A 6497-nucleotide genomic window follows, 5' to 3' on the forward strand; every position below is an offset into this window, starting at 1 on the left:
AACTCCTTCTTGAAAACATTAAATATTTTAATCTCTTTCTGTGGCAGAAAATTTTTCAGGCTCATCACTCTCTGGGTGTAGAAATTTCCTTTCATCTCAGCCTAAAAAGGTTATCCCATATCCTCAGGCTGTGATTCCCTGGTTCTAGACTCCCCACTATCAGGAACATTGTTCCCTCATTTATCTGGTCTTCTCCTGTTAGGACTTTATAAGCTTCTTTGATAACCCTTGTCTTTCTTCCAAATCCCAGTAAACACACATTATTTAACCCCTTACAGTCTGGTAACACTGGAGGAGAGTGTCTTCAAATGCAGTCGCTGCAACCGAGACTGTCACTCCTGTGTGGTCCTGTACAGCTATCACCAGCAGCTGAATCAAAACTCTTCAGGCGCAGATCCATGGTCTCTCGAGACTGACAAATGCCACACACACAGCCTGGTAGCTGGCCATTCGGCCCCAATCCTACCCAGACCCAGCCCCCTACCCTATCCCTTAACCCCACATTTCCCATGGCTAATCCACCTAACCTACCCATCTTTGGCTGTGGAAGGAAACTGCAGCACCCAGAGGAAACCCACAAGGGCACAAGCTCACCCTCCCACCCAGCTTAGTGTAATCTACAAACTTGGAGATGTTACATTTGGTTGCCTCATCCAGATCATTAATCCTTATTATGAGAAGCTGGGGTCCAAGCATTGGACTCTCTGATACCATGCAAGTCACAGTTTACCACTCAAGAAATGACGTTTATTCCTAATCTTTGTTTCGTGTCTGCCAACCAGTCCTCTATTGTGTTAGTACACGACCCCAATCCCAGATGATTTAATTTTATTGTTAACCTCTCATGTGGGACCTTATTGGAATTTTTCTGAAAACCCAAGTAAATCACATCCACATCCTAATCTACTGTACTAGTTACATTTTCAAAAAATCCAGTAGGTTTGTAGGTTATTTTTCCTAATTACTTTCTGTGCCTGCACACTGCCCTTTTGTGATTCATGCATTAGGAGACTCAGACCTCTTTCCATCTCAGATCATGGAAAACTCTCAGCATTTAGATAAGATATTTTAAACTTATTCTGCCAAAATGGACAATTTCACATTTGCCCGTAAATACTCCATTTTGCCGCATCTTTTTCCACTCACTTGGCATGTTACTTTTCTTTGTAGCTTCCTTATGCCTTTCTCTCAACTTGCTTTCCTTTCTATCTTTGTATTGTCCACAAATTTGGCAACCTTACCTTCCGTCCCTTCATTTAGCTGCTAGTAATTTATGTAAACTATTATCCTGTGGCACAGCACTTGATAAAGTCCTAGCTCCTTCTACAATATTTTCTGTTAGCTAGCCACTCTTCTTTCCATTCCTCCTACTTCCTGGGCTTTTATTTTTCTCAATAATCCCAATGTGACACCTTATCAAATGCTTTCTGAGAAACGAAGTACAGTGAATCGGCCTTAAGGTTTAGCATAACCTGTCCTCTAGTTGGCTCCAGAATGTGTCGTTCTAAGAAACGATCCCAAAAATATTCTATGAACTCCTCATTTTGGTACTAAAGACATTTTAAAGTTTGCAAATGACACAAAGTTTGCAATAATTGTAGACTTTGAGGAGGACAGTGTAAACTGCAAAAGGACATTGACAAATCAGTGGAGTTGGCAGAAGGTAGCAGATAAAGTTTCAACGCACAGAAATGTGGAGCGTTGCATTTGGTTGGAATAACATTGAAATACAATGTAAAAATAAGGAGTACTGTTATAAGGGGCTGGGCTACAGGAGCAGAGTGTTCCAGGTGTATATATGCACAGATCATTGAAGGTGGTAGGACAGGTAGAGAGAGCAGTGTAAATCATACAGCATCCTGAGCTTTATTAACAAGGACATAGAGTACAAGACCTAGGAGTGGGTATTGAACTTGTATCAGATGCTTGTGAGACCTCAGCTTGACTATTGTATCAAGTTGTGGGAACCACATTATAGGAAGCATGTGAATGCATTGGAGAGTGTAGAAATGATTCACAAGAATAGTTCCAGGAGTGGGAAACTTCAGCCATGAAGACAGGTTCAAGAAGTTGGGGACTGTTGCTTCCAGGACAACCTAGGCCACTCCTCCTCCATTCCCAACACCTCTCCTATGCCACCTTCTCTTGCTACTGCAGAAGGTGTTACACCTGCCTATTTACTTCTTCCCTCCTCAATATCCATGCCCTCAGACACACCATCGAAGTGAAGCATCAATTTACCTGCACCACTCAATCTAGTCTACTGTACTCTCTGCTCACAATGTGGTCTCCTCTACACTACAGTGGGGACACTGATTTGCAGAACACTTACTTTCTGTCACCAAAAATGACCCCGAGATTCCAGATACCTATCACTTCAAAACACTATTAAGTACCCTGGCCAACATTTTGGGCTTGTTTTAACACACCAGTGAGGCTCAGTGCAAGTTGGAAGAACAACATCTCATTTTCTGCCTGGCACCTTCACGACTCAATATTGACTTCAATAATTTTAGGGCCTGAGCAGCCTTTCCAATGGCCTTCACCCATCCCCACACCATTGGCCTTGTTATCACTTGGGCTGCTTTTGTCACAGCCAACCCATTTTTAGCCATGAATGGTCCTCATTGGTAGCATTTCTTACCACTTGGCTCACCACTTTCCATTAAAAAGAACCCCACGAAAAGCCTGCAAATGCTGGAGGTCAGAAACAAAATCAGAAATTGCTGGAAAAACTCAGCAGGTTGCAGCATCTATGGAGAGAAAACAGAGTTAACATTTTGTATTTCTTGGCCCTTCTTCAGTACAAAGAAGGGTCTGTTCTTCAGTTCTGAAGAGGGATTACTCAACCCAAAATGTTAACTCTACTTTCTCTTCATTGATGCTGCCAGACCTTCTGAGTTTCTTCAGTAATTTCTATTTCACCAGGATACCTTTGTCTGATCACCTGCTGTGCTCTCTTTTTCTCTTGACTTAATCTCCATCTATTGTATACTCCTCCACCTCCCACCCCCACTCTGTGTTCAGCATATGTACTAAACTTTTCCTAGTTGCCACCAACAGCACAGAGTCTCAGTGGTTAGCACTGCAGCCTCACAGCGCCAGGGACCTGGGTTCAATTCCACCCTTGGGTGACTATCTGTGTGGAGTTTGCACATTCTCCCTGTGTCGGTTGGGTGGGTTGTACATACTAAATTGCCCATAGTTTTCAGGGATGTGCAAGCTAGGCGGGTCAGTCATGGGAATTGCCTGGTCCGGGATGAGATGGGCTGGGCCTGGGTGGGATGCTCTTTGGAGGGATTATGCAGATCCAATGGATTGAATGGCCTGCTCCCACGCTGTAGGAATTCTATAGTCAGTTCTGAAGAAGTGTCACTGGACCCAAAATGTTGACTCTGCTTTCTCTCCACAGATGCCGCCAGGCCTGCTGAAAATTTCTGTTTTTGTTGTTGAAGAAGTTGGAACTCTTCTCTTTGGAGAGAATTAGAATTAGATTTTATTGTCATGTGTACTCAAGTACAGGGATGCAGGAGGACAGCGAAAAGTGTACAAGGTCACCATTCCCAGTGCCATCATAGGTACAGAGGTACCGAGATACAAAATCTTAAGTACAAAGTAGAAATATAAGGAAATATAGTTAAGTGTTCAATGTGAGAGTCCTTCTTAGTATGAAGTAGAAAAATAATGAAATAGAGTTAAAAACGGAAGGCTGGGAGGAGATCTCCTCAGTGTAAACTGAGGAGAAAATCACGGATGCTAAGGAAATGAGAGAAACAAGTGGCGATGTTTTGGACCTCATACACATTACCAGAGAGGAGGTGTTTGTAGCCTTAAAGCTCATTAGGGTGGATAAATCCCTTGGGCCTGATCGAGCCCATCCTCAGACGTTGTGAGAGGCTAGGGAAGAAATTACAGAGACCCCAGCAGAGATTTTTGCTTCATCTTTAGCCACTGCTGAAGTTCCGGAAGACTAGATGGTGACTAATGTTGCGTTTGGTTGGAACAACATTGAAATACAATGTAAAAATAAGGAGTACGGTTATACGCAGGTGGGCTACAGGAGCAAAGGTGTCTAGGTGTATATATGCACAGATCATTGAAGGTAGTAGGACAGGTAGAGAGAGCAGTGTAAATCATACAACTTCCTTAGCTTTATTAACAAGGACATAGAGTACAAGAGCTGGAGGGTGGCTGATGTTGTTCCATTGTTTAAGAAAGGGAGCAAAGACAGCCAGGGGACTACAGACCACGGAAACTGATATCAGTGGTAGGCAAGTTATTGAACAGGATACTGAGGGACAGGATCAACCAACATTTGGATAGTCAAGATCTGATTAGGGATAGTCAGCATGGATTTGTGCACTGGAAGTCATGACTGGCAAGTCTTTTAGAATATTTTGAAGACATAACCAAGAGGATGGATGAAGCTTCAGCAGTGGATAGACTCTATGGACTTTAGTAAGGCCTTTGACAAGATCCTGCAGGGCAGGCTCGTCATGAAAGTGAGGTTGCATGGGATCCAGGGAGAGCTGGCTAATTGGATTCAAAACTGGCTCAATAGTAGGTAGCAGAGGGTGTTGGTTGAAGATTGTTTCTTGGACTAAAGGCCTGTGACTAGTGGTGTGCCACAGGGGTCAGTGCAGGCATCTTTGCTATTTGTTATTTTCATAAATGATCTGGATATGAATGTACAAGGCATGCTCAGTAAGTTTGTAGATTATACAAAATTAGAAGATATCATTGATAGCGAGGAGGGTTATCCAAATTTACAGAGGGATCCTGATCTGATGCGGAACAGAATTGAGGACTGGCAAATGCAATTCAATACAGATAAGTGTGAGGTGTTGCATTTTGGAAAGTCAAACCAAGTAGGATTTATACAGTAAAGGTCCTGAGGAATGTTGTGGAACAGAGAGACCTAGGAGCACAAGTACGTAGCTCATTCAAATTGATGTCACAGGTGGACAGGGTGGTGAAGAAGGCATTTGTGATGCTGGTTGAGACATTGAGTATTGGAGCTGGGATGTTATGTTACAGTTGTATAAGGTGTTGGTGAGGCTGCATTTGCAGTATCATGTACAGTTTTTGTCACCCTGTTGTAGGAATGACATTGTTAAACTGGAGAGTGTGCAATGAAGATTTACGAGGATTTTGCAGGTCTAGTAGACTGAGTTATAGGGAGATGTTGGCCAGGATAGGACTTTATCTTTTGAAACATAGAAGAATGAGGTGTGACCTTATTGAGGTGTATAAAATCATGAGGGGCACAGATAGGATGAATGTACATAGTCTTTTGCCCAGGGATGTGGAATTGAACACTAGAGGGTGGAGGTTTAAGGTGCATGGGATAAATTTAAGAAGGATCTGAGAGGTGACTTCTTCACACAGAGAGTGGTGCGCATATGGAATGGGCTGCCAGAGAAAGTGGTTGAGGCAGGTACAATAGCAACATTTAAAATATATTTGACTAGACACACGGATAGGAAGGTTTTAGAGGAATATGGACCAAACAGCTGAGTGGGTACCATGGTCAGCATGGACCAGTTTGGGCTGAAGGGCCTGTTTCTGTGCTGTATTATTCCATGACTCTATCAGACAGGTGTTTTCAAAATTATGAGTGGGCTGGATGGTGTAGGTAGTGAGAAACTATTCCCACTTATAAAAGTAACAAGAACAAAGAGACATAGATTTAAAGTAATTTGCAAAAATGTAGTGAACGTGATGTGAGGAAAATTGTTTTCATTCAGTGAGTAAACAGCGGATGGAAGGCACTGCCTGGAAATATGGTAGAAGCAGATTCAACTGAGACTTTCAAGAGGCTATAAGATGATTATTTGGATAAAAGTAAGATGCAAGCGTATGGGGAATAAAGGAAGAGAATGGTACTGGGCAACAATGCTCATTTAATGAGCTGGTGCAGGCATGATGGGCTGAATTGCATCTTTTCTGTGTTAGAATACTTACATAGAACATAGAACGTTACAGCACAGTACAGGCCCTTTGGCCCTCGATGTTGTGCCGACCTGTCATACCGATCTCAAGCCTATCTAACCTACACTATTCCATGTACGTCCATATGGATATCCAATGACGACTTAAATGTACCTAAAGTTGGCGAATCTACTACCGTTGCAGGCAAAGCGTTCCATTCCCTTACTACTCTCTGAGTAAAGAAACTACCTCTGACATCTGTCCTATATCTTTCACACCTCAATTTAAAGCTATGCCCCCTCGTGCTCGCCGTCACCATCCTAGGAAAAAGGCTCTCCCTATCCACCCTATCTAACCCTCTGATTATTTTATATGTTTCAATTAAGTCACCTCTCAATCTTCTTCTCTCTAATGAAAACAGCCTCAAGTCCCTCAGCCTTTCCTCATAAGACCTTCTCTCCATACCAGGCAACATCCTAGTAAATCTCCTCTGCACCCTTTCCAAAGCTTCCACATCCTTCTTATAATGCGGTGACCAGGACTGTACACAATACTCCAAGTGCGAC

The sequence above is a fragment of the Stegostoma tigrinum genome, chromosome 37 (assembly GCF_030684315.1).
Source record: "Stegostoma tigrinum isolate sSteTig4 chromosome 37, sSteTig4.hap1, whole genome shotgun sequence".
In the NCBI taxonomy this organism is placed as follows: domain Eukaryota; kingdom Metazoa; phylum Chordata; class Chondrichthyes; order Orectolobiformes; family Stegostomatidae; genus Stegostoma; species Stegostoma tigrinum.